The following is a 27,888-nucleotide window of genomic DNA, read 5'->3' on the forward strand; positions in this document are numbered from 1 at the left end:
GGGGTGGGGGGGCTCAAGTGGAGAGGGGGGACTTTGTCTGGCTTCCAAGGGGTTGTCTTTGTGGCTCTGCGCCCCCTTAGCCTCTGTTCTTACACAACCAGGGTGTCTGATCCCTGGTGTGTGTGTCTGTGCCTGGGTGTGTTTGTGCCACGGCTGCTGCCCTCCTGATCCACTTTGGCTTGCCTGCTTGTCTGTGTGTGAGAGAGTGGTGGGGAGGGAGGGAGGGGGAAGGAGGGAGAGGGAGAGAGGGGGGGTTTCTTGGATGGAAAGACCTGAACTGCCAATGGGAGTTGGACAGTTTTTTGGAGCACAGGGTGGGCTTTCACGGGGAGAGAGAGGGAGAGAGAGAGAGAGAGAGAGAGAGAGAGGGAGGGAGAGAGAGAGGGAGGAGAGAGAGAGGAGAGGGAGGAGAGAGGGGAGGGAGGAGGAGAGGGAGGAGAGAGAGGGGAGGGAGGAGAGGGAGGGAGACAGGGAGAGGGAAGGGAGAGAGGAGAGAGAGGGAGGAGAGGGAGAGAGGGGAGACAGGGAGGAGGGAGAGGGAGAGAGGAGGAGAGAGGCAGAGAGGGAGAGAGAGAGTGGGGGAGAGAGGGAGAGAGAGGGAGGGAGGGAAGGGGAGAGAGGAGAGAGAGGGAGAGAGGGAGGGGGAGAGAAAAGGAGAGAGGGAGAGAGGGAGGGGGAGAGAGAGGGAGGGAGAGATCAGCTGAGACCAGCATTGTGGACGGCTTTCAAGAGCTGAAAAGCAAATTTGGGGGTTTCTTGGCAGTGCCCTCTTCATTTCCCCCCCTTCTGCTTCGCCATCTTATTTCCCATCCCAAATACCTTCCCTCCAACCTCCCCTTGTTCCTATCTCTTTCCTCCCCGCCCCCACCCCCCTCAAAAAAGGGGGGGCACTCTCTTTCTCTTCTCTAGGAGCCCCCTAAGTCACATTTCAAAGATGCTGCTTTTTCTTGGCAAATCGATGGACAGTCATTGACTTGGAGGGGGGGTGCTTAAGACTTGCCCAACTTGGTCTGGATAGGATGGGCCTCCCGGAGACCATCAGGTGGGCCCCCAGAAGTAGAAGGGTACTGTTTGAGAAATGAGGGAGGGGGACCCCTTTTTTCAGCTTGGCAACCTACCTCCAGATGGGAAGCTTGGTTTCCAAGCAGTTGTCTTTGCGTTCCTCCTAACTACAGGAGGCTGGTGGAAAATCAGGAGTTGAGATTTGTGCCTGGGTTTCAGTCGGATGCTTGACTTAAGCCATGGCACTGCTGCTGTCCAAGATGTTCCACGAGGACCAGGGGGAGGGAAGTCTTCTCATTTACCCCCTCCCTGAATTTCTTTTTGCGTGGTGAATGCCAGGAACTTCAAAGAGAGACACCTACGTGGTGATAGGAGCCTTCGGTACCTGATGTTACAGCCCTCAAACCCCACAGCAGTTCGTTGATGCACTTAGTGAAACATCTCTTTGTGTGAGTGGAGCATCGTGGCGTGGCTGCTTCTGCTGTTTGGGGAGCTTTAAAGCATGGAAGCAAAATTTCTGCTCTTCCTTGTAGCCAGAAGCTTTTTAAGTTCTATAATGCAATTGTCTTTTATGCATAATGTCCAGTCAGATAAAACTGTACAGCCCACAGCCTCAGTATTTTCCACCTGTAAAATGGGAGCCTATTTCTAATTGTTTCGATAGAGCTAAACATTCCCCCAAAGGTTTATTGCCAACTTTTCTTTACTGGTAATTTCAACTGATCAACTAGCCTGAAAATCTAACCATCGCTCCATCGGTTGGTTTGGGCTAATTACTACTTATAAATTTCTTGCCTGTTACTCAGTTGGTGTTAGAATTTCTGACCTATTGTAAAAAAAAAAAAAAATTAAACACAGATGCATTCTATCACTCAGAACCACAATGTTATATTACTCCCACCTTAGCATTTGGGCATTCTGATAACATTATAAAATATAGCGCTAACTCTCTTGAAGTATTCAGAAATCCTATTTTGGGCTTCAGACATCAGGCTAAACCACAGTTAAGGGACCTTTAAGGGATAGAATAAGGAATTATGAATTTTGTACTATTGGACACAGTTATTATTGAATAAGGAATTATGTTATGAATTATGGAATACAAAGCATTGTTTGTATTCACTGTGATTTGCTGTGGATTCTCAAACTGGTAACTTTTATAAGATTAAGATAGGAGGGCAAAGTAAGAAGAAGAAAGCTGAGAAGAAGCTTCAATCATGACTGGTTTGAAAATTTTGGAATGTTTCCAACCCTAGTTAGGATGTTCTGCTAACAATAATTTATAGGCTAAGTTCAAACATTTTTATAAGCCATGATGGAGCTTCTTTGGTTTAGTATCTGATCAGTTATGGTTTCTCCTGAAAACTGTGCCTAAAGAAACCATGGTTTAGGGTGATGCATGAACCCAGTTGCTGCTTGAATAGGACCATTCAGTTCAGGAGAAGTCCAGTTTTATATCCATGGAACATTTGTTAATCTACAAGAGGAATCTCTGAGAATGTTTCTTTCAAGCATGATTACTGCTGAAAACTTTACTTCTCATGTAGGTGCAAGGTGGGAGAACCAGTGTAGCACCACTGGAAGACTTGAAGGCCCAGGTTGGTTGGCTACACTTCCTGGAGAAAGTCCATCCAGCTGGTCACTAAGAATTGACACCACCTTATGGCGCATGATCAATCTAGGATGACCTTAGTAGATCTGCAAACAAACTAATCAGGTTACACTTGATTATTACTTGTATTTATTTTATAACTCGCCTGCCTCAAATAATGTATTTTTCTTGGAGGGCAGCCATCATGAAATTCCAGGTTATGATCTAGGCTGGAGAAGAAGACAAGGGAAATCTCCCTCCACATTATTACCAAGGAAACTATGACAACATCATCACCAGAAGCCAAGTTCAACAATTTAAAAAAAGAGTCTTTATTTCTCCTTGCCATCAAATCTTTGGATGTGATGATTTCTCCACTTAGACATCTTCTTTTATCTTCACCCTGATAACCACCCCCAACTGCCCTATAAATCGCTCACTCAAAATGATCATGCAATTTCCTAAGTCACTAAAAACTCATAAATAGAACCTAAGATACATTTTAAAAAAAACAGATGAAAGTCATGGTAGAACTTGAGTCTTTTCAGTTCCACAAGCCAAAAATGTCTCCTCTATGCTGTCCCATATACAACCATGTCAGTTCTCAATACAGGAATGGTATTTCTTCCACCAACATGATCTCCGGAACCCTTGGTAACCATTGGTTAAGCCAGGGGTCCCCAAACTTGGCCACTTTAAGGCTTGTGGACTTCAACTTCCAGAATTCTGGGAGTTGAAGTCCACAAGCCTTAAAGTGGCCAAGTTTGGAGAGCTCTGGATTAAGCTTGTTTAGCCATAAACAAAGACAGATTTCCAGAATTAAAAACTTCATGATAACCAGGTTAAGGATTGGGGATAAAGCAGCGGTGTTCAATCCAGATAGCAGTGCTGATCTAGCAGGAAGCAAATGCATATAAAATTTGGGTTCTTGTTTTGTTTTTGTTGTCCTAGGAAATGTATTCGGCTTTTTAATTAAGAAAACATTTGATGCATCCAACAGAAATAATGCACCACAAGACTAAAGATGACAATGGGCTGTGATCAGCCATGCTTCAGTAACTTAGCAAAAACGCAGCTGGTTTTGTAAGCCATAGGAAGCTTGGTTCATGCTTACCTTGGTTAGAGTCTTAGCTTCTTGTCCGAACCCAGATTGTTGGGTTTGTTTGTGGTTCATTGTGCTGAGAAAACCCAGGAAAAGGGTGAATTTAGGGGCCAGATTAAGTGAATTGTGCAAATCCAACCACAGAGCCCATGGAAAACTTAGATAGGAAAGAGACAAGCTACACCTGGAAAAACCCAGTCCAAACAGGAACTGAAGCATGAAGAACATCAGAAAACAATGGAGAACAACTTGACTTTGGACCGGCAGATGGGAGACAGTTGAGGCTGAAGGGACCTTGGTGCTCTCTGAGCTTGGTTGTTTTCTTGCAGATGTTTCATGACCCAAACTAGGTAACATCATCAGAGTTGAAGGTAGAGATGCCTCAGATTGGGCAAGAATTCTGCAAAAGAGCTTCTGGACAAATGAAAGATTCTCCAGATGTTCTTGTAGGGACATGAGACAGAAGGTCACAATATGGAACAGTTCTGGTCCAAATGCCAGCCAGCCATACTTCATCATTTCCTTTAAAAAACCAGCCCACTTCCAAACATTGATGATTCCATTATCTCCAAGCATGCTCATCCTTCTTAGGCCATGTTAGGGTTTCTTGTTTCAACTTATTTCTTGACCCATCCTTTTTTTCCCCAATGCTTACCTCCATCTTTTGTGTTCATTGGCACAATTCCAAACCATTTAGAGCAGTGTTTCTCATCCTTGGCCACTTTAAGGTGGGTGGACTTCAACTCCCAGAATTCTCCAGCCAACATGCATTCTGGGAGTCGAAGTCCACCCATCTTCAAGTAGCCAAGGTTGAGAAACACTGCTCTAAACACTGATCTCTCCCCTTCTGTGATAGGCCCAGATCAGGGAAGTGTGAAAGCCACTGAGAAGTGTCCCTCAGCCCTATTGGTTCCTTTCTCTACTATAAATACCTGGTGTTAAGGATGGACCACAACCTACAAATTGGAGCTCTTTGATCAAGCCTTGCTGGATATGATCCAGTTGTGGTTTCAAAGATAATAGCCCCTGGTCTTGAATCATATGTCACTCTTTGAAGCATGTGGGTTTTCTTTCTGGCAGATTAAAGATTTGCTTTGAGTATTTGGCTTCTCGAAAGAAGTCCAGATGAAATCCAACACTTTGGGAGAGAAGCTAAAGAAGCTTCCTTCATCCCTGCATGTAATATATTACAGATTCCATTGCCTCTAATGTGGTATAGGATCGCTGGAAAGTGTAGACCATGATTTCTGGACCATAGGCTTCATTGTCCCTAACCTACTGACACTGATGGAAGCTGTAGTCCATGATTTGTAGATGTGGCTTGATTGGTGAGGCTAGTTTAAGTATCTTTAGGTAAAAGGTTTTCAAGGAAATTTCAAAGTATCCTTGGTTGATTCTAGTGTCAAAACCAAGCAACACCCCAATCATCATCAGTTGGATTGTGTAGCATACTTGTAAGAGACGTGGACAAAGAGTTGGGACAAACCAGCCCCATCAACTTTTGTTCTTTAATAATGTTTATAAACCACACAAAAAAGGTTCCTGGGAGTATGTGGATGGATGGATGGATGGATGGATGGATGGATGGATGGATGGATGGATGGATGGATGGATGGATATAGAGATAGATATGAAAAAGCAAAATATTCCATAATATAAAATAATCCACAATAATATGACCAAATGGCTTTCCATAAAGTCCTACAAGTTAGTTCACTGGAATAAAAGAGTTTTAACAGCCTTCTATTCAGGGAGGTCAGAATCAGACACAACTTTGAGGCAGCATATTCCATTCTGTGGGAGCCAACACTAAGAAGGCCCTGACTTCCTGTCCACATCTCGTTTCCTTCATATGAAGCAGGAGACTCTGAGCAGGCCCTCTCTTGATCTTTCAACCAGTTGGGCAGAATCCTACTTGGTTGATGGCTCCAGAGTCAGTTCAGCCATGGGCTCAAACTATGCATTGAACTTGGCCTTCTCCTTTCTAAACCATGGTTTGTTTTAGCACCTTGTGAAAGTCCAGCCACTTATGTTTGACCAGCTATGGTTTCTGGCTATTACTATGCTGTAGGGGCCCACCTCATTGGGGCTTACTTAGTGCCCCAAATCCTGGCTTAGTGCAAGTTACTCATGAGCTTCAGATGATCTTCCTCAAGTGATTATGAAAGCCAAGTATGGAAATGCCTTTAGCTTAGCTTCAAGAGACAACACAGTGTACAAGGGCCATCAATTTAAGAAAACATCATGGTGTATCTATGTGTGAGTGATACTATCTACCCGATTATGTACGATGACCAAAACTATGCTTTAAAAAGTAGTTTGACTCACCACACCATGTGTACACAACTACTGGCAAAGCCTTTCAGCGTGAATAAAGCTTTGATGACTGTTCACACAAGAATGGTAGGAAGATGGAGAGGCTGTGACAGAAGAGAGAGAGAGAGAGAATTTGGACTGGTCCAACATTGGCTGCCAACAGGAATCCAGAGGCGGTGGTGGGATTATGAGCGTGACTCACTCAGGGGCCAATGCCCAGTTTCAGGATGGCTTGACAAAGAACTGGAGGAAACATGGCTTGTATATGTTGATGCCTGTGATTGTTGCAGATGGGCTGGAGTTCTTGGGAAATGGGTGGTGTTCAAAATGTGACTGATTGTTTGATTAAGTAATAAATAGTAAATAAACATTCCTCTCGTAACTGCCCCCTCAGCAGTCCTGCAAGCTATGGAAGCTTTTTTTAATCCTTTGTAGAAATAATACAGCCATAGTTTTCCATTGTCTTCTTCTAGGATAGAAGATTGATTGGTTGATTGATTGGATTGATTGATTGGTTGGATTTTCTGGTCTATCTTAGCCCTGAGGATTTTCCTAAGCATCTTCCATTCAGATAATAACCAGGCCTGTTCCTGCTTAGCTTCCAAATTCATCCTAGGAGCTCTGTCTAACCAAAAGATAACAGCACCAAAATGCCACATGTGAGAGTTGAGCTGTGTAAAATAATGCCAACAATTGCAATGCAGCCTATTTTGGTTGTGTGCTTGGTTCCACACACACACACACACCCAACTGCTGATATTTCAATATTTAAAGCAATTATTTTCTAAACTAAGGGAAAACTCTTGTTTCTTTAGTAAGACCCTCGATTCGGGATCTAACATGAAATCAGGGTTTCACAAACCGGCCTGCTCTTTTGCTGTCTTGAGATCAGGATATTTTCCTCTTTTAAACAATGAACGTTCTGAGATAGATGGGGTGTCAGAGATAGTCAGCTGTAAGGAAACCGTAGTTATTTGAAACAAGGCAGGGTATCAACTCAAGGGTCTATTTTGCACAAAAGATTTCAATCTAGTGCCTCTTAAAGATGGACATCAGAGTGTGGCTTGTTTAAAAACAGGCGTTGGGCCTTCTATCTGAGTAGTTATGGAAGAGAAACAGAACCAAAGCAATCTGTGTTCAATCATCATTCAGTAGGGTTTATTTGCCCTGGGAAACCATGTTAAATGCCTTGCTTTTGGGCGTTCTTGACTAACCCCTGAATATTAACCTTGGTCGCACCTTGTAGCGTGTCAGGCTTGTACTACAACATGGAAATTGACGTATCGTTATGCTTTCATTTCACTTAGAGCCATATTACTGGGATTTGTTACCAGCTCTCCCTCTCTCTTGTTCAGGACTCGGATTACACCGCAGCTAGCAAAAGAGTCTGGCAACAAAATTCACACCCTGGGACTTCTGCAAAGAGGGACATCACAAAAGAGAATGGCTGGGACTGCCCTGTTGCAGCTGCCACCATCTTCTGACCTTCAACCCTCTCCCCCCCTTCCACATTTGCCCCCCATCTAAAGGATTATTTTCCCAATGTGATGTTGTTTTCCTAACTGCATATGGAAGAGATGCAGAGAAGGGTTGGAGGAGCAGACATTCTAAATGCCGTGGGTTTTGCCTGTAGCCCAATGTTCTAAAGCTAAAGGCAAGCTACTCCGGTTAGTAGGCTGCCCTTTCTTCTAAGTAGGTAAACAGAGGGTGGGGGCTACCATTTATTGGAGCTGCTGTGTAGATGGCAGGTTGCAAATATTCCTGCATTCAGCAAGATTATTGCTTCCAATTCTAAAATTAATCAATCCAGGAAGGGGAGGCCAGTTTGATTAACTGAATGTTTGTATTGTATCAAAGGGAAAACTTAAATGTGGAGGATATAAAAACCCAGCAGTGAATCCAAGGAAACATGAGGACTAGTGCCTTTATAGCATAAGGCAGTGGGTTTTTTGTTTGTTTGTTTGTTTGATACACATCCTTTTTTTTTTTTCAGGAGTTCAAGGCAACATAGATAGTAGTCCGTCAATATGGAATGAAGACATTTCTAGATGGGTTTGCTGGATTGGGTTGGAAGGTCTCAAAAATACATTTTCTTTTGCTTTCTTTTTTTTATAAACTTTGTTGTTCTTTTACTTCTTTTAAAAACAAAAAAAAATTAATCATAACATTAACAATACTGTAGCATCAGTCTTATACATATTTATCTCTTGTGCATAATTACATTTTCTTTTTCAATAGTACTATGGTGTTCTTCAGCTCGTAATATATCTTGCATCTTCTAAAGCAGTAACTCTTAAACAAAGCAGTAATTTGGGCAGATCCTGGGGTTAAGGCAACAATTTGCGATTGTTGGTTGGTGAGCCAAGTAAGGATCCAGGTTGGCACTGCCGCTGCTGAAACCCTTGTTTTTGTGTGTGTGTGCGCGTGTGTGTGTTTGAGGGTAATGCCATGATACAAGACCAAGAAGAGGTGTAATGGGGTTAAACAATTTAAGAATCACTATTCCAAAACATCTTTCCCCACTTCTGTGGTCCTGTGGACTGGTTGGCAGAAACTACCACCTCTGGGGACTTCAAAGTGGAGAAGATTGTCACAGCAATGTATGAAGGGTCACACTAGTTGAATCCCAGACTCCATCACTGCAGAGAATCTGAGAGATGACCTTGAGAGAAATAGGCAGGAGCTGTTACATGAGCTAAAATAAATAAATATCCAACTGAAACATTACTTAACCTGAGAAACAAAGTAGAAGAACAGAATGTTGGAGAGTTGGAAGGGATCTTGGAGGCCTTCTAGTCCAACCTCCTGCCCAAGGCTGGAGCCCTTATACCATTCTGGCTGTTCAATTTCTTCTTAAAACCCTCCAGGGTTGGAGCACCAGGGGTGGTATTCAGCTGGTTCAGACCAGTTCTGGTGTACTGGTAGTGTTGTGGTTCACCAGCAGCTGGTGCAGTCGGCAGAGGTATTGGACAGTGAGGACGAAAAGGGGACCAGTCAGGGAGTCTGGCGAGGACTTGGACGAGGGTCCTGCGCCCAATGCAGGGATGGGGCCAGGACCATCTGGGAGTGGGGTGCTGCCTTCAGAGTCTGGCAGCAGCGAGGCAGAGGACCCCGGGGGGCCTGTTCCCAGTGTGCATGTGCACAGAGCTGCTAGAAGGCTAGAACAACTGAAGCAGAAGGGGCATAAAGCTGGGAGGTGATTGCCCCTCCCATAAGGAATAAAAGTCAGGGCAAGATGATGAACACTTTGCAGGAAGCAAAGTAGTTCAATTAGATTCCAAGTCCTTCTTGAAGCTCTGTACTCTGGTTGTTTTTTTCTGATACTTCGGACAGGATCTGTTATAATTACTTTGGAGACTTCTGTTTTTAGCAGCATTCCCCAGCACTGACAAGCATGGGCTTATCTTGGGACATGGTGTATAATTAGTTCTGGCTGGAAGTGAAAATAGTTCCCAGCGTTGCATTAAAATAGGTTTTGCTTTTCAAAACAAGCTTGCGTTTCAGTACGTTTGACGAAGCCTGGGTCAGAACAGGTAGCAGAAATTTTGTCCAGTTCAAAGAAGTGGCAAATATGGCCTCTGGTCAGCCCCTCCCACCATCCCCTGCTCTTTCCCATTCGTTATTCCATTGATTTTTAGCTTAGCTGATTCGCACGGCAATTGCCGCGCCTCAGCTGAGCTATAAAAACAGCTCAAGCAATCTTTGAGTGCTGTGCAAGGGCGATTGAACCAGGAGCGTACAATTTGGAATCCCAACCATTGTGGAGCGCCCACAACTTCTGAAGGCAAGCTGTTCCACTCATGTTCTCACCATCAGAAAAGCTCTCCTTGGTTCTAAGGTTGCTTCGCTCCTTGATTAGCAATGAGTGGAAACCAATCAAGAGGAGAATTTAGAAGATATTCAGCTTGGCTTCTCCCTAATTCTCTGTAATCACCCTACATTTAGGAGATATTTCAGAAGATGTCATGAACATCAGCTCATTTTACGTCTGCTTACAGGCAGTTTCAGATGTCTTAGCTCAGGGGTAACCCAACCCCCAGGCTGTAACAATCCAGTACTGGGCCACGACCCATTCAGAACCAGGCCACACAAGCCAGAAAGGTTGAGAACCCTTGTCCTAGCTTTATGGGATGTTCTCAATTCCTCAAGTTTTGCTTTCCCCATTTCAGCAGAAGTTTCCCCTTGGCTAAGAATTAAGGGCCTAGAGATATCCGTTACCGCAAGAAATAAGATTGCTGTTGTTTTTTTAAGCTTTATAACTATGCTTAGAGATTGAGGCAAACTTAACCGTCATGTGCTACAATTTTTCCCTCAACAGAATATGTTACTAAAGCTGCACATTGCAATCTTCAAGTGGTAAGGAGGTTGTGGTTTCCAGCTTCAGAAATCATTCTTTTCTGAAAGACTAAATTTATTTATAAATTTCCAGCTGCAGCTCTTTTTGGGCGCTTGTTCAACGAGTGCCACTTGTCACAGCTACAAAAGAAAAACAACTCTAGAATCTCCTAGCATTGCTCACTTCTCACTCCCAGGTGGAGAAACTGATGTACGGCATCTTCAATTGCAGAAAACAAAGGATGGATTTAAATCTATGAATGCAGCTAGCCCTCACCTTACAAACACAACTGGAACTGGAGTTTCCTTTATTAAGCAAAATGGTTGTTGTGAATGGCACCTGATTTTACTACTTTTTTTTTTGCCATGGTTCTTAAAGCAATCACCGCCGTTGTTAAGCGAATCTTGCAAGTCGTTAAGCGAATCCAGTTTTCCTCCATTGACTTTTCTTGATAACGAAGCAGGCTGAAAAACTTGGAAAAAAGTAATTGCATTATCTCGGAGCTGCAATACGTGCCGGTTGCCAAACTCTTGAATTTTGATCTGTGATGGTCGCAAAAGTGTGAGGACCGAATTTGGCCACCAAAACAACTGGGTGTGGTAGGAAAAAGAGGGAAGAGGCGGAAGGAGAGTGAGGAGGGGGTTGTGATGGTTTCACTCTCCAGGAGATGGAGAGGTAAATAAATTGTCCTGAAAAAGATTGTCACCTCAGTTTTCTTTGGAGTTGATATTTCTCCCCTTTCAGTCTGTTTTGGATAAAGGGGGAGAAGAACCCCAAAACGGGGCTTGGGGGGAGGAGGAAAATGCTTTTTTTGAGTTGCCTTTAAAGATGTTTTAATGCACCAGAAGGCAGGAGAAGAAGCAATGGATGGAAACTAATCAAGGAGAGAAGCAACTTAGAACTAAGGAGAAATTTTCTGACGGTGAGAACTATTAACCAGGGGAACAACTTATCTCCAGAAGTTGTAGATGCTCCATCACTGGAGGTTTTTAAGAAGAGAATGGACAAACCTTTGTCTGAAATGGTACAGGGGGGGTTGGACTAGAAGACTTCCAACTCTGTTATTCTGATGTTGCAGTTTTACCAAGGAAGAATTTGCAGTTCAAATGGTTCTGGAGTTCCCTCACCACCATGCACATAGGTTTGAGAATGAGTAGCTATTTTCCCTCTGGGATAATTTTTTTTTTTCCCATTCAGTCTCAAAAGGTACCTTCCCAACCACCCCCAAAACTTCTTGAGATCCAGTCTTCCTTCCAGGAATTTGCCAGATCTCACGCAAGGAGGCTGAAGCCAAGATTTCACAACGAAACAAAGAAAGTGAAGGATGCAAAACATCAGTGAAATGAGCTGGGATGGTGCCTCCATCCCAAGCACCAGTGAAGACCAGTGGCTTCTTTTGAAGCCTGACTACCTTCCTAATTTGAGCTTCCTTCTCCCTCCCTCCATTTCTGAGTTGGCCTCAGTCCCATCTTTGCGCTCAGCTGTCTCCAAAGTGAGGTCTGACTCTCTAAAGTTGGATGGATAGATGAACAATTGATGTGACAAGGCAGGTGAACATTAATTGCCTTCCTGACCTGGATAATTGAATAAATGCTAATAAATGCCAGAAGAGCCACTGCTTTCTCTCTTTAGTACCCGCAGAATACATGAAGCCCTATAGATCAATGACAAGGAAGGATGGAGTTTCATTTTGAGGCAGCTTATTGGTCCATGCTGATAGCAGGGGGCGGGGGGGGAGACAGAAAGGTCATCCATCTTTTCCCTCTAATCCATATAAAGTCATATCTCTCAGCAATGCTGGGGACAACATCTCTATTTGATTTCATTTCCTTTGCAAATGACATTGAATTCAGATCTTGATCGCCTTCTAAATGATAACTAAACGTTGCGGTTTCATGAAACCATATCGAGTATTTGGTGAGGGGGGAGGGCAAAGGCATCCCACCTTGGATATACTGAATCTCAACCTTGACTACTCGAAAATGGGTGGACTTCAACTCCCAGAATTCCCCTTGGATGTAATGTATCTCAACCTTGACTATTCAAAAATGAATGGACTTCAACTCCCAGAATTCCCCTTGGATGTTTTGTATCTCAACCTTGACCATTCAAAAATGGGTGGACCTCAATTCCCAGAATTCCCCTTGGATGTACTGTATCTCAACCTTGACCACTCGAAAATCGATGGACTTCAACTCCCAGAATTCCCCAGACAGCACGTTAGACCAACATGGATATCGGTTCGCCAAGATCTGGACTAGAACTTCTCAAACCACATCCAAAGATGTCAAAATTGAATTTATTAAAACATAATTCCCATTGATTTTTATATCTTTAGCTGGGGTGGCTGGCTGAGGAATCCTGGGAGTTGAAGTCCAGACAGCTTCAATGCCTGTGGAGATTCTCAATCATCCAGTCATGGTTGTCCCAAAGGCGCTTCTCCAAAAGGCGACTGGACTTTTGTTTTTGTTTTTCTTTGAAGATGTTTCGCTTCTCATCCAAGAAGCTTCTTTAGTTCTGAAGAACTGAGCTTCTTGGATGAGAAGCAAAATGTCTTCAAAGGAAAAAACAAGTCCAGTCACCTTTTGAAAAAGCTTCTTTTGAGACAATAGCTTCAAGTTGCCAAAGTGGAGATAAATATTGCTCTATTTTGCTCGGCATTATTTAGAGTAGCTCTCAGTTCCAGAACTGCAATTGTTTAAAATTTCCTGACTTGTTTTCCTCCCTCTCTGCCCCACATTCCATTTTAGATGTGGAAACCTCTTCCCTGCACACAAACTGCTCCTCTCTTGTGTTTGCCCTGTTCAGCTGTTTCGTTTATTTTACTTTAAATATTTATATTCTGATTTTCTGTTAAATCATTGTGGCTTACAGTAAGCAAACAGAACAAGAAATAGGAAGGTACAAAAGGACAAAACCGAGAAAGGAAGTTATAGAGCAAATCAATAAGAACGATCAAAGAGCAGCAGTTAAAATATTAATGATATTAGCACATTACAAATGTAACTATGTTAATGAGCAACTGTAAAGAGCAAAGGACTCCAGCAGATGCTGGTTAAGACGTTCAAAGCTGCCATCTTAAATGAAGAAAGGCCCTGAAATGAAACTCATCATGATTTCTTTTTATCTTTCTGAATAAAGCTGACTAGGTGCTGAGTTAAAAAGCACACGATCAAAAATAGAAAAACCAATGGGAGTTATTATTTTAATATATCCAATTTTGACATCTCCAGATGTGGTTTGAGAAGTTTCCGTCTGAATCTTGAATGATGTCCAACTAGAAGAGAATATTTATAGCTCAGGGCTGGACTATGGTGGTGTCCCTGATGCCCCCTGAGCTTGGTGGTGTTCATGCAGACGTTTTATGGTCCAGCTAGGGAGAGTCATCAGTGTTAAAAGGAAATGGGGTTTAGGGAGAGGAGGAGGAGGAGGAGGAGGAGGAGGACTGTGGTGTCTTGGTATTATCTGAGCTTGGTGGTTTTCTTGCAGATGTTTCATTATCAAATTGGGGGACATCACCAGTGCTAGAAAGGAGCAAAGTCCACTCCCTTCTAGCACTGATGATGTTACCTAGTTTGGTAACGAAACATCTGCAAGAAAACAACCAAGCTCAGAGAGCCCCAAGGAGCCCATCACCTATGTTCATGTTGGTTTGACTTCTTGCAAGACTGTTCCATGCATTTCTTGGCCTTCCTTTCCAGGCAGTTGCTAATTGTGGAAAAAGAGGCAAATTCCAGTTGTCCACTGTTGTGTTTTTCCATGCATGGTATGGAGATCTAGATGGTGATTATCACTCTTTTTAGATGTTCAGCAACTGAAGATATGGAGGATAATGGAGACATCTGTCCTATCTCTTGTCTATGGAGATTCTCAGTCATCCAGATCATGGTTGTCTCAAAGGTGCTTTTTCAAAAGACAAGTGGAACCACCTTTGGGACATCCCATGTCTCAATCCTCTGTCCCTGAGTCTCCCGTGTTGATTGGAAAGATCTTTAGACAAATCGTAATCATATTTGGCTGAATATGGTTCTAGGGTTCCATCCAATCTAGGACCTCTTTTCTCTATGGTTTCTTTATGAAGAGACCTTCCTTCCTGGATCTACTCAGAGGTCAACCCCACTCAGTTGACCAGGAATCCAGGACCAGATTCAGGACCGTCCCGCCATCTTAAAATCCCAGGAATGTCCATGGTTTGATCAATTTGATAAATCAAAAGGGGAAAAAGGGGTTAAATCAAGTGCTTCTCCAAAGCCAGAATGGAATTTTTGAGAAGACCCCTGCAATCTGCCTTAAACACGTCCTAATTTGAAAGCCAGAGAAGAAGAGGATTATATGTATGAGCGTAGAGTAATCCTATTAGCTCCATTTAGTTTAAATGACTTGTCAGAGAAGGGGGTGAAAAACAAAATCAAAGTTTGATGGTATTCAGCTTTGTTCAGGTATTTTCCCACGTCATTGTAGTTGTGCTTTTAAAGTTGTAGCAACGTTTCGGCAGAATCTCATCTGCCATCATCAGGCTTCTGTATTGTGTTCGTCTGTGAGTCAGACTTTTCCAGTGGTTTTAGTTTTAAATTTGGGGCTAGCCTATTGCTGTGCCAGAATGGTTTTTTCTTCATCCTGATTGGTTGGGAGTCTTGGTCTGTGTTTATTGGTCTCGGAGTTTGCTGTGTTCTGCTTGATTGGTGTCTCTAATATCTTCTGTCTGTTTTTTGGCTCTTTTTGTATCTTGATTGGCTGACAGCATTGTGTTACTTTATTGGAGGCCTTTAGTGCAGCTTGGCTTCGGGTAAATGGACGGCTATCATTAGTTAGGAAGCTGGGTTTCATCTGGGTGCCTGGTTGGGGTGTGTTTGAGTTGGAGGTATCAGGGGGGATCTGTTTGTGCCCAGGTGTTTGCCTGGCTTGTGGTGTGGAGATTTTTTTGTTTGTGAGTGCAGGCTTCCAAATAATTGACAGCCTGGTGGAATCATCTCTTCTATTCATGCTTTCAGGTCTTTTTTCAATCTCTATGGCTTCTCTGATAATTCTGTGGCTGGGGTTTTCTATAGTGGCTAGGGTTTTGGTGCCATTGAAGTTGATGCTATGACCTGTGGCTTTCATGTGTTGGACTAGTGAGGAAGTGTGTTCCAGCTTTTTTACTGCATTTTTGTGTTCATCCAGGCGGGTACTTATTCTACTATTGGTCTGTCCAATGTATGTGGCTGGGCATGATGCACAGGGGACTTCATATATGCCTTGGTTTTCCAGGTCAATTTTATCTTTGGGGTTTCTAAGGATGGCTGCTATTTTTCTGTCTGTTTTGAAGGCAGTCTTGATGTGATGCCTGTGTAGTATCTTACTGATTTTGTCTGTAGTACCTCTTATGTAGGCCAGGACAGCTGTTCCATAGGTCTGTTCATCTTCTAGGTCTCCATTATGTCTCAGTGTGTTTTTATGGATCAAGCCGGTGATTTTGCATTTGTGGAAGCCGTTGGCAAAAGCAAAATCACCGGCTTGATCCACAAAAACACACTGAGACATAATGGAGACCTAGAAGACCTACATATATATAAATACACACACACACACATACACACCCTGCCTGCACTCCTGGGTATTGTAAATTTGACCTTTAAAGACATCTGGCCACATTTGCAGAGAGATATTTGCAAAAGATGTCTGTTTTCTTTTTCTTTTTTTCTTCCTCCTGATTCGTATTCTCCAGCGGCCCTTTTCTCTCTGTTCATCTCCTCTTTTTTCATTGTCGGTCACTCTGCTGTGTTTTCCTCATTAGTTTCCCTGGTGGCTTTTGAGAGAAAACCAGATTTACCCTCGCTGTTGGCAGAAAGAGGGAGGGGGAGTTAGTTGAGGCTGGGGATTGTGCTAATTCAGCTACAAGCTGAAGGTCGTGTTTTAAAAAATCTCATCCATTCATCCGGGTGTGTGTGTCTGTGTCTGTGTCTGTGTGTGTATCTATATCTATATTTATCTAATCTAGATAGATAGATAGATAGATAGATAGATAGATAGATAGATAGATAGATAGATAGATAGATATTCCATTCATCCATATCTCTATCTCTATCTATCTCTACCTATCTATCTTATCTGCCTGCCTGTCTGCCCACCTATCTGTTTATCTCCCTATCTATCGATCGATCGATCTATCTATCTCTATATCTCTATATCTCTATATCTCTATCTCCTATCTATCTATCTATCTATCTATCTATCTATCTATCTATCTATCTATCTATCTATCTATCATATTCCATTCATCTCTCTATCTCTATCTCTCTATCTCTATCTACCTACCTATATCTGCCTGTCTGTCTGTCCACCTACCTTTATCTATCTATCTATCTATCTATCTATCTATCTATCTATCTATCTATCTATCTATCTATCTAACTAACTAACTAACTATCTAACTATCTATCTATTATATTCCATTCATATCTCTCTCTCTCTATCTATCTATCTATCTATCTATCTATCTATCTATCTATCTATCTATCTATCTAGACAGAGCCCTGGACTGAACAGGCTCTTTCTAATATATAATTACTGCAGTGAGATTATTACATGTGCCGAGATGGAAAGATTTGACACTATGGAGGAATGGTTGGTGAAATTGACAGCTCTTGGCGGAATTGATACATTAACTTCTTTGATTAGCAAAAAGGTACTATCTGTGTTTATTGATGACTGGAAACCTCCTATGGATTTTGGGCATAAACATTGAGAAAAAATGAACTTGTGGTTTATGATTTTCCTCTGCAAGCAAGCTACCTGTATATAAACAGAGACCAGAGCCCACTCCTTTCTAACATGGATGATGTTACCTAGTTGGGTAATGAAATGCCTGCAAGAAGACAACCAAGTTCAGAGAGCACCAAGGATCCAACAGTCCTCCTGCTCTTCCGTTTCCTCCTTCTCCTCTCCTTCTCCTTCTCCTCCTCCACTCCACAAACCCCCACTCCCTTCCAGCACTGATGATGTTACCTAGTTGGGTAATGAAATGTCTGCATGAAAACAACCAAGCTCAAGAGCACTGAGGTCCCCACAGATGTTGTTTTATTGGTGCTTGGATGCCCATATTGGATTCCGGTGACTGATTTAACCTTCTCCCAAGAAATCCACCCATGGCGAACAGTTGACTGGAAATCCAGACAACCCTGGAGGAGGGGTGAGCACTCTGATTAGGGTGTTGGGAAAGCATTTAAAAGATGCCATCAATAACATTCAAACACCCAGAGCAGATATTCCTTGAAGCAAAGGCGACTTGGCCATATGGTCTGCTCACCTCGTCCAAAGCAATGGATGAAAGGTGAGGGGGTGGGGGAGAAATGATCATTAAAGGATTTTTATCCTTGTCACGTACTGGTCTCTTCTGCTGAATGCTGATCCTATAGGCACAGACTCGGTTTATTCTTCTTGCAAAAGAAGAAGAAGAAAAATAGACATGATTCACGACAGAACCGAAGCTGAACAAAATTGTCAAGGCCAGACCAGGATTAGTTGATGGGTGACCTTCCAAGCCCTTCTCTCCCCATCCTGGGCTTTGAACTACCAGAAAAAAATAATATATTAAACAAACAGATTTGAAAGCCCTTCAAGAAAGATGGAAATATCTCCTTGGCTCGGCAGGCTGTTGCATTCTGCCTCAGAGTAATGGCAGCCTTGAACTCCATTCATCCCATTCAGAAATGGCCAGATTTTTTTTCCTAATAATTTTTTTATTTTTATATTTTACAAAACATCTCTTCTGGTAAACAATGTGCTTCCATGTTTTTACATTTCAGTACAAACATGACCATAGTTATATATTCATCTTTCGTATTCAATTTCATATTGTATTGTTACTTATTCCATTTTCCTTTAAATATTCTCAAATATTCTTCTAATCATTACACTTATTTTATCCAATTCCAATTCATATCATAACTTATTTCATTTTTTCTTTAAAGATTCTCATATCTTGTTTTACAATATTATCTAAAATTCTTATTTCATTTCTATATTCATTACACATGTTTACTTTTATCTGTCACATTTGCAATTTTATCACGTACTGTAGAAATGGCCAGATTTAAGGTAGTCCTCAACATACAACTACAATGGAGGTTTTGGAGTCATAACTTTGAATGGCACTAAGCAACCAGTGACACGTCAAAGACCACCTGGAAGGATCTGGAGCGGCTTGGTTAAGCTTATATAACCACTAAGATTAGGCTAAGATTGGGGATGATGGTTTGTGGTTCATTTTATCAGAAGAACTTCGCCATTGTCTTAACACTCAGACCATTATGTTAAGCCAGCATTTGGCATAAACATGGATTTAACAGGTTAAATGTAAAGGTTCCCCTCACACCTGCATGCTAGTCGTTTCCGGCTCTAGTAGGCAGTGCTCATCTCTGTTACAAAGCCGAAGAGCCAGCGCTGTCCAAAGACATCTCCATGGTCATGTGGCTGGCATGACTCAACAACGAAGGCGCATGGAACACTGTTCCCTTTCCACCAAAGGGGTCCCTATTTTTCTACTTGCATTTCTTTTACATGCTCTCAAACTGCTAAGTTGACAGAAGTTGGGACCAGGGATTCGAACCGCCGAACTGCCAACTTTTCTGATCGACAAGCTCAGCATCTTAGCTACTGAGCCACCATGTCCATAACCATAGCAAGTTATGTAATCACTATATTTTTTTGTAACTTTTTTTTTAATTTTTTGACAACAAACATAAAGACAAAACAACAAATAAAACCTTCTTTCAGTTGTACAGTGTGTCGGTTGGTACATATTCCTTGTGCACAATATCAATACTCTATCTCTCTTAGGTTTAAATTTATATTCATATTATATGAATCAACTTTCCATGTCATGTTATGCTATTATTACATCATCATTAGACTTTAATTGCAAGTTCACATTATCCTTTTCGAGCATAATCACTAATTTTTGATTAACCTGCTTAGGGTTTCATATCAGTGTTATCTGAACCTGGACCACTTGAAGATGCATGGACTTCAACTCCCAGAATTCCCCAGGCTGGCTTCAACTCCCAGACTTCCAACTCCCAGAATTCCCCAGTCCACGCCTCTTCCAGCTGCCCAGGTTAGAGAAACAAGGAGAAACTTTCTGACAGTGAGAACAATCAACCAATGGAACAGAAGTTGCCCTCGGAAGTTGTGGAAGCGCCATCAGTTGAGACTTTCAAGAAGAGATTGGACTGCCATTTGTCAGAAATGGTGTAGGGTCTCCCGCTTGGGCAGAGGGTTTAGACTAGATGATCTATAAGGTCCCTTCCAACTTTGACTATCTGTTAAACATGGGTTTATCTTATCGTATGAACCCAAGAGGCAAGTATCTGTTTTCAGCAGTGCTTGGAGAAAAGGACAGACTGTGGATGGTAGCAATATTTCTCCCCCAAATTAACGAATCGGACGTACTGCCGCAAAGCTGCCTTTAAAATCCAAAGCTACAAAGACGACTCATCTCTTGTTTTTCCACCAGTTGCATTCGGTGCCAAGGACAAAGAGAAGCAAATGTGGCCAAACAGAGTCTGTTTTTCTCCCATCTATTTTATCGCAGAATGGAACAATAACAGCAAATATGGATGGAGCAATCAATAATGCGGATAGCAACCTGCCCGAGATGAGATGTCTATGGAAATAACCACAGAGGCGGAATAGTTATCGTCAACATCACACTTGATTCTTGTCAACTCGTCCCTTCCCAGTTCCACCTTTCATCCCCTCCTTTTTCTCTAGATATTCCCTGGGGCCATTTTCTTTTTCTTTTTTAATGATTTAGGTGAATTCTCGCAGAAGCGGAGGGAGGGATGGGAGCCCAGTTTTCAGGGACAACACACCGAAGAAGAGAAGAGAGAAGGAAAGGGGGTGGAAATCATCTTTTACTTTTATATTCTACTTTTTCAAACTCCCTACAACAGCCCTTGTGGGGGGGGGGAAGTGACTTGTGTCTTATATTTCAGACCTGTGATCATTGCAGCATGCCCATGGTCATGTCATCGAAATTCGGGCACTGGGCAACTGACTCATATTTATGATGGTTGCAATGTCCCAGGGTCATGTGATTACCTTTTGCAACAAGCAGTGGGGAAGCCAGGTTGACCCCCATGATTTAACCCCTGCGGTGATCCACTTTTAACAACCGTGGCCAAAAAGATCGTAATTCACGTTAGCAGCTGTCTCACTTAGCAACATAAATTGTGAGCTCAATTGTGGTCATAAGCTGTATAAGATGTATTCGGAGGTGGTATCCAGCAGGTTCTGCAGAACCGGTAGTGGAAATTTTGAGTAGTTCAGAGAACCGGTAGCAGAAATTTTGAGTAGTTCAGAGAACCAGTAGCAGAAATTTTGAGTAGTTCAGAGAACCGGTAGCAGAAATTTTGAGTAGTTCAGAGAACCAGTAGTGGAAATTTTGAGTAGTTCAGAGAACCAGTAGTGGAAATTTTGAGTAGTTCAGAGAACCAGTAGCGGAAATTTTGAGTAGTTCAGAGAACCAGTAGCGGAAATTTTGAGTAGTTCAGAGAACCGGTAGCAGAAATTTTGAGTAGTTCAGAGAACCAGTAGTGGAAATTTTGAGTAGTTCAGAGAACCAGTAGTGGAAATTTTGAGTAGTTCAGAGAACCAGTAGCCGAAATTTTGAGTAATTTGGAATATCACCTCTGACTGGCCCTGCCAAGCCCATCTCTTCTCTGCCTCCCATTGACTCCCCGCTGTGTCTTCTTTGGTTGCCCTGCACAGGAGAACAGAGCTGGAAAGCAGGCTAGTGGAGTGGGGTAAGAATGGAAATTTTGCAATAACCTTCACCCAGGAGTGGGGAGGGAATGGAGATTTTACAGTATCCTTCCCCTGCCACGCCCATCAAGCCACACTAAACCCACCAAGCCACGCCCACAGAACTGGTAGTAAAAAAAATTGGAATCCCACCACTGGATGTATTTCCATCATGATGCTTTAAAGATTATATTACATTTATTGTCAGAGTACAATATGTGTACAATGAGATTGGCTGTACCATGTCAGTCATTGTGATATGATCGAGAAGATTATCTGGCCATTAAATATACTGTGTTGCTTTTTGGAAAAGCCCAGACATGTCCAAACTAGATGGAAAGAAAGGTAGAAATTCAATTGGATGGAGAAATGTGGAGAAGTTGGATATATTTAGTCTGGAGAAAAGAAATTTTTTTGAGCAGATGTGATGGCTGCCTTTAAATAATTGAAGGATTGGCCTAAGAGCAGAAAGGTTCTGTGTTATTCCCTGTAGTGTGACAAGAAATAGGCAGAGAAAACTTCAGGAAAATAGATTCTGACTCAACAAGCATTTGACAACAAGAGCCATTCAACAGTGCTCTTGATGGTGGTTGGCTCTCCTTGCTGAATCCTGAGGCATCATTGGTTGGGTCAACGCAGGGACCCTACCTCCAACTGTGGATTGGTTCAGATGACCCAAAAGATTTCTTCTGAAATAATGATGGGGTTTGCACAGCTGGCGAACCCCTAACGTGGCTTGTTTGGTTGTGGGCTTAGCATGCTATATGAACTCAGGTCTAGAGCCACATGGCCAACTTGCCACGGGATAAGAGTTACACGAATATCAAAGAAATGGTGGAATAGAATCGTTAGAGAAAAGTCGCTGAAGGAGGGACAAAATGAAATGTGAATGGCAAAAATTAAAATATTTTAAAATTTTATTTTAAATAATTAAATGGAATGGTTAAACTGCATCACCGGGAGTTGTCCTGCAGCGAGTTGGCTGCATTGAGTTGGCCACAGTGAATTGACCATGTCAAGATGGCTGCGTTGAGTTGGCTGCAGTGATCTGACCATGTCAAAACGGCTGCATTGAGTTGGCTGCAATGATTTGACCATACCAAGATGGCTGCATTGAGTTGGCTGCAGTGATTTGACCATGCCAAGATGGCTGCATTGAGTTGGCTTCAGTGAATTGACCATGTCAAGATGGCTGCATCGAGGTGGCCGCAGTGATTTGACCATGCCAAGATGGCTGCGTTGAGTTGGCCGAGGCGAGTTGGCCCATTCTGTATGAACCCACCCATATAGTTTGCAAAGCAATGTCTGTAGCTTGGTTCCTTGTATGAACCAGGTCTCTGTGTATCATCTCCCTGAACCAAGTTTATTTATTTATTAATTATGGCTTAGCAGGTTTTCTGCATAGGTTCTGTGAGATGGGTTTGGCAAGAGAATTCTGCTTCCTTTCACTAGCACCGGAGAAAAAGATAAAATCTCCACCCTCCATATCTGAAAGCTGCCAAGGTGTGTGTGTGTGTGTGTGTGTGTGTGCACTGCAGGAAAATTCCCCACCCCATTTTCCTACCGATCGATTGTTCTTTATTTGAGATCTCAGGATACCGTCTCCAGCTCCGTTCTGGGGGGCGGGAGAGAGAGAGAGACTTTTGGCTACATGCAAGGAAAGCAGCAGAAGCCGCAGAAGTCTTTCTTTCTCTGCCCCAAACTCCGTCAGAAATGAGTCTTTGTGAGACTTGTTGTGCCAGCGCAGCCTCTTGGAGCAGGATAACTTGCAGGATCCCAAAGACACATTTGGGGGAGAGAAAGAAAGACTTTGGCTGCTTTCCTTGCGTGCAGCCAAAAGCAGAAGAAGAAAGAAGTGGAAAGAAGCAGCCCGGTGGCCAGGCCAGGAGTGTGGAGTGAGTGGGGCAAGTTCTTCCCCTCTGCCCTTTCCCCCCTCCCCTCACTACCTCGTGTTGTTTGCAATGCAAGCAACGCAAGCCTTGTGTTCCCGCGGGCCATGTTGGTGCAGCCTTGTGCTCCCGTGCAGCCTGGATTAATTGCTTTGGGGATGACATTTCTCTGCAGACCACCCAAATTTTTCTCAGGGACCACCAATGGTCCCCGGCCCACTGGCTGGCGACCACTGTTCTAAAACACATCTTGGTTGGGCTCGCCCTCATCCAAACCTATTCAGCAACATGGAAGGCCCAGCTACAAACTCAGAGCCACGCTTGCTCCAGTAAGAGTGATAGACCTTCATCCCTTTGCCTAATTTAAGCGGCATCACATTAATTAGTGGTTATTGGGGAGATATGTCACGAGAATGCAAATGTCTCTCCTTCCCACTCTAAATTAAACATTAGGAATGGAAAGCCATTTTTTAAAGTCTCATAACAGGCTTCTTACCCAGCTAGGAACTTGTCTCTGGGTTGTTTTTTCTCCTTGGTGAGGTTAGTTGTTTACCGTGAATGGTTTAATGGAGACACGTTGAGGTTTGAGGGTTTGGTTGACGTTGTCTTTCTTTCTTCCCTGGTTTCCTACCATTGGCCAGCTTGACAGGACCTATGGATGGGAAGGCCAAGCAAGGTCACCATTTGGCTAGCTCTCTGCCTTCTAGAACCTGTCTCATCATGCACGTTGGCCAATTTAAACATCTAGATTGAACGTCTGTGGAAAAAGATCATTGGATCCAAAATCAGAAATATGTGGCAATCTGAAATAGAATAGAATAATAGAGTTGGAAGGGACCTTGGAGGTCTTCTAGTCCAACTCCTTGCTCAGGCAGAAAACCCTAGACCATTTCAGACAAATGGTTGTCCAATCTCTTTTTTAAAAACTTCCAGTGTTGGAGCATTCACAACTTCTAGAGGCAAGTTGTTCCACTGATTAATTGTTCTCCCTGTCGGGAGATTTCTTCTTAGTTTTAGCTTGATTCTCTACTTGATTAATTTCCATCTTTTGCTTCTTGTCCTGCCCTTGGAGAATAGCTTGGCTCCCTCTTCGTTGTGGGAAAACCTGAGATATTGGAAATCTTGGACTGGGGTTTAGATTGGCACATTCTGTACACAAAAGACGTCCACTCCTGCTCAATTGTAAATGTCTACTTTGTACAAAGGATCTGTTCCAACATGTTTGCTGGAAGAAAATATTTGTAACTCAAGAGTTGTGGGATCCTGGGTGCTCTTCGAGCCTGGTTGTTTTCTTGCGGATGTTTCACAACCCAACTAGGTCACATCATCAGTGATAGAAGGGAGTGGAATTTCTGGAGGAGGGGAGGAAGAGGACGGTGGGGTCCTTATTGCTGTCCGAGCTTGATTGCAGACATTTAACGATCCAGCTAGGTAACAATATCAGTGCTAGCTTAGCAGCCAAGCTCAGAGATCAACAAGGACCCCACGGAAACAGATTTGACCTGACAGCATCCCTCTATCAATATTGACCTTCAGGTCAAACATAAAGACAGCTGACCACAATTGGGTGCTGCCTGATTTGTTGGACCACAGATCCCATCTTCCCCCATCCACCTGCTAGCTTAGGCTTCAAGCCAACCTCTGTGCAGGCAAGATATCCCCTCCCTCCAGTTCCCTTTTTAGATCACTTCTCCTACGTTTTACCTAACCTAGTTTTTAAACCACTTGCCTCCAGTGATGAAACTGCCAGCATTTCTCATGGGAGATGATTCTACAGCTTCCTCAGCCCTCTCTCTACCTTTTGAAACCTGGAAGAATTTTATTTTATTTTTAATTTCTTTCTCCAACTCGTTTTGCTCATGATAGAAAACACTGGAGCCATGAGAGCCCTTCTGCACTGCAGTGGAAAAAGATGCGTTGGTCTTGCAGATATGGAGAACATCAAAAGGCAAAGAGGACATTATCTCAGAACACCGAGCTCTTTCCTCAGAACATAAAATTGATTTATTCCTCTTGTCCCGCTCCCTTCCTCATATTTCGGAGATCTCTCCTCATCACAGCCTTTCCCTGACTGTCTGGCCAATTGCTTCTGAAATGTTGCACAATATCTAGAGGTGCCTATCTGAGATGCATGAGAAAATGTTTCTGGTGGAGGAAGGATAGTAATCATCTGAGCTACAGAAGAGAGTGGGTGAAAGCTGTTTCCAGAAATAGTGCTCAAGATCCAAACCAGGGCAGAAAGAAAACAGCTTTTTTAATTTAAAAAAAAAAAGAATTTTATTAAAGTTATCATAGCAAATGTACTTATATACTGCTTATATACCTCTTCACAGGGCCTTACAGCCCTCTCTAAGCAGTTTACAGAATCAGCCTATTGCCTCCAACAATCTGAGTCTTCCTCATGTTATCAACCTCAGAAGGATGGAAGGCTGAGTCAAACTTGAGCCAGTGAGAATCGAACTCCAGGCTGTGGGCAGAGTTAGCCTGCACTACTGCATTCTAACAGGAAGGAAAGAAGGAAGGAAGGAAGGAAGGAAGGAAGGAAGGAATAGCACTTAGACTTATATACTGCTTCACAGCGCTTTACAGCCCTCTCTAAGCAGTTTACAGAGTCAGCATCTTGCCCTCAAACAATCTGGGTCCTCGTTTTACCCACCTCAGAAAGATGGAAAGCTGAGTCAACCTTGAGCCGGTCAGGATCAAACTGCTAGCAGTCAGCAGAGTTAACTTGCAGTACTGCATTCTAACCACTGCGCCATGATAATTTATACCATAATATAATATGGGGCCAAATTTTTGGACTCATGCTGGGAGCTCATCCTTAGGAAACGTCTCTCTAGTGGAGTGTGTGTTTTAGGTTATTCTGTCTGTGGTATTTATATGGTACCTGGTTTTGTGTGGGTTTTTTAGTTGTTGATTGGGGTGTTGATGGCTGGCTAATAAGTCATTGGCTATTGTTTCCTTGTGCCCTTATCTAAGTACTTGATAAGCTGGTGATAAGTCAGCACTCGATTGATGAGGGGCCCCATTTCCCAGGCTTCAATCACTTCCCTGGCTGTTTTTGTGCCTGCTAGTCCAACAATCTTAGTTAGCTGCAAAACTGAATGTATGTCCCCTTGTTCATTGCAATGTGAGGCTACCAATGAGTTCGGGTCTCCTTGTCTGACATAACGTTATTTTGTTCTAAGTCGAGTACAAAATGCAGAAGCAGTTTCTCAGTAGAAACAATGCTGGATGTGTTCTTTTCTCTAATTAAATGTTGCCATTATTTCTGCTGGCTCCATCACTTTTCCCCTCCGTTCTCCTGTTATGGCGATTGATGTCGGTATTTCTGTGGGTGTAGAGTTTTTGCTGCAGGCAACATATACAATAACAAAGATAAAAAAATAATAATAATCTCGAACTCTTGATCAGGAAGAAAACAGCTTGAAGTGAAGCAGAACCGTTACATTCCCCCACAAACCAGGATTCAGAACTGCAATCTGAGCATTTATTTCATGTCCCTGGGTCACTTTTTTAGATAAATGTTCAGCCACAGAGCTAGGCATCAACTGGTATGAACTGGCTTGACCGCCCTTTCCCAATGCACCAAATGACCTGTTTTGAAGCACCAGTGAAATAATTTTTCTTCATGACGGAACAAGCTTCTATCCAACTATGTTGACAGCAATATGGAGAGATTTATTTTCAGTCCTTACCTACTTCAGCATTAGGCAGCTGGTGCCTTCAAGATATTTTGGACTTCCGTTCCCCAAGGCACTAATTCAGCCAAGGATCAGGGATAATGGGGGTCATAATTCAATGCATGTGTAGAAAGCCTACCTGGGTTTAGGTTGGTTTCTTAATCAACTGGCCTGTTTGACATTTTGCATCCAGATTACTTTACTTCTGCTAAAATATTTATTATAGTTCCAGAAGAAGATTGCTGAAGTAATTAAGAAACCACACACACACAAACACACACAGAGAGAGAACAAGGCACACCCATTCAAACGGAGCTTGTGCTGTTGGGTGGAATTGATCCACAAAATAATTCAATTCAGCAGAGTTCATAAGTAAAGATTAGACGTAGAAAAAAGGTAAAGGAATGGGTGTACCGCAGTTGGTGGTATGCTACCGGTTTGGACCGGTTCAGGCGAACCGGTAGCAAAACTGCTACCTTCTTTGACCCAACTGGTAGTAAAAAATAGCCTCCCACGATCAGCTGAGCGGAGAAAGAAGGGAAAAGCGCAAGATTGGTCCTCCCACCAGCCCCTGCACTTTTCTTTATCCTCTCAGCTGACTGGCGATGCAGGCCTCAGCTGGTGTGTGTGTGTGTGTGTGTGTGTGTGTTAGGTACACACGCATTAGGTGCGCATGCACACAATCACCGAACCGGTAGTGGAATAGGTAGGATCCCACCTCTGGTGTGCTGTATTGTTAAAAGGTGTGACAAGCATACCTGCCCTCCTTCAATCACCAGTGCAATACAAACACACACACACACACACACACACACACACACACAGGAGAGAGGGAGGGAGATGGAGAAGGCTGGAGAGAGCACATTGGAGAACATCTCCTCTGTCAATCTGGTCTGATCCTCCTGGGATCTTGGGCGTTCAGTCTGGTGCCACTGATTGCTTTAGACTGCTCTCCAGGGTTGCAAAGGGAGCCAAGCCGACAGTCGCCAGGCTAAAGGGAAGAGCCACGGAAAGCACAGTCCACTCAAGATAACACCCCCTCTGGAACACATTAGCCTTTGGATCTGTGGCACCTGCCCTCTGACCTCTAGCGCACCGTGTTTCTTCCTTGGGTTAAAACAAATGCACAGCAGGTGTAAGTCAAGGTGGTACAAAGCCCAGTGCCGGAACTCTAAAACATATTTCTG

The 27,888-nt window shown here is 43.0% G+C and overlaps 1 protein-coding gene across 8 annotated transcripts in view; it reads left to right on the forward strand.

Annotated features, from left to right (window-relative positions):
* LINGO1 (leucine rich repeat and Ig domain containing 1) overlaps positions 1 to 27,888 on the forward strand; it is a 282,576-nt gene that overhangs the window by 240,704 nt on the left and 13,984 nt on the right. Inside the window, exons 1-3 of one of the 8 annotated variants that reach the window (XM_087972413.1) lie at positions 899 to 1,042; positions 1,176 to 1,451; positions 2,550 to 2,719. The exons of 6 other annotated variants lie outside the window; for them this stretch is intronic. The gene's annotated coding sequence lies outside the window, so the exon portion shown is untranslated. Of the gene's footprint in view, positions 1 to 898; positions 1,043 to 1,175; positions 1,452 to 2,549; positions 2,720 to 27,888 lie in introns of those variants that run through there. One more of the 8 variants, XM_087972410.1, reaches the window with a different exon arrangement.

The sequence above is a fragment of the Notechis scutatus genome, chromosome 11 (assembly GCF_049901735.1).
Source record: "Notechis scutatus isolate UNSWTSFEM ecotype Mainland chromosome 11, rNotScu1.2, whole genome shotgun sequence".
NCBI lineage: Eukaryota > Metazoa > Chordata > Lepidosauria > Squamata > Elapidae > Notechis > Notechis scutatus.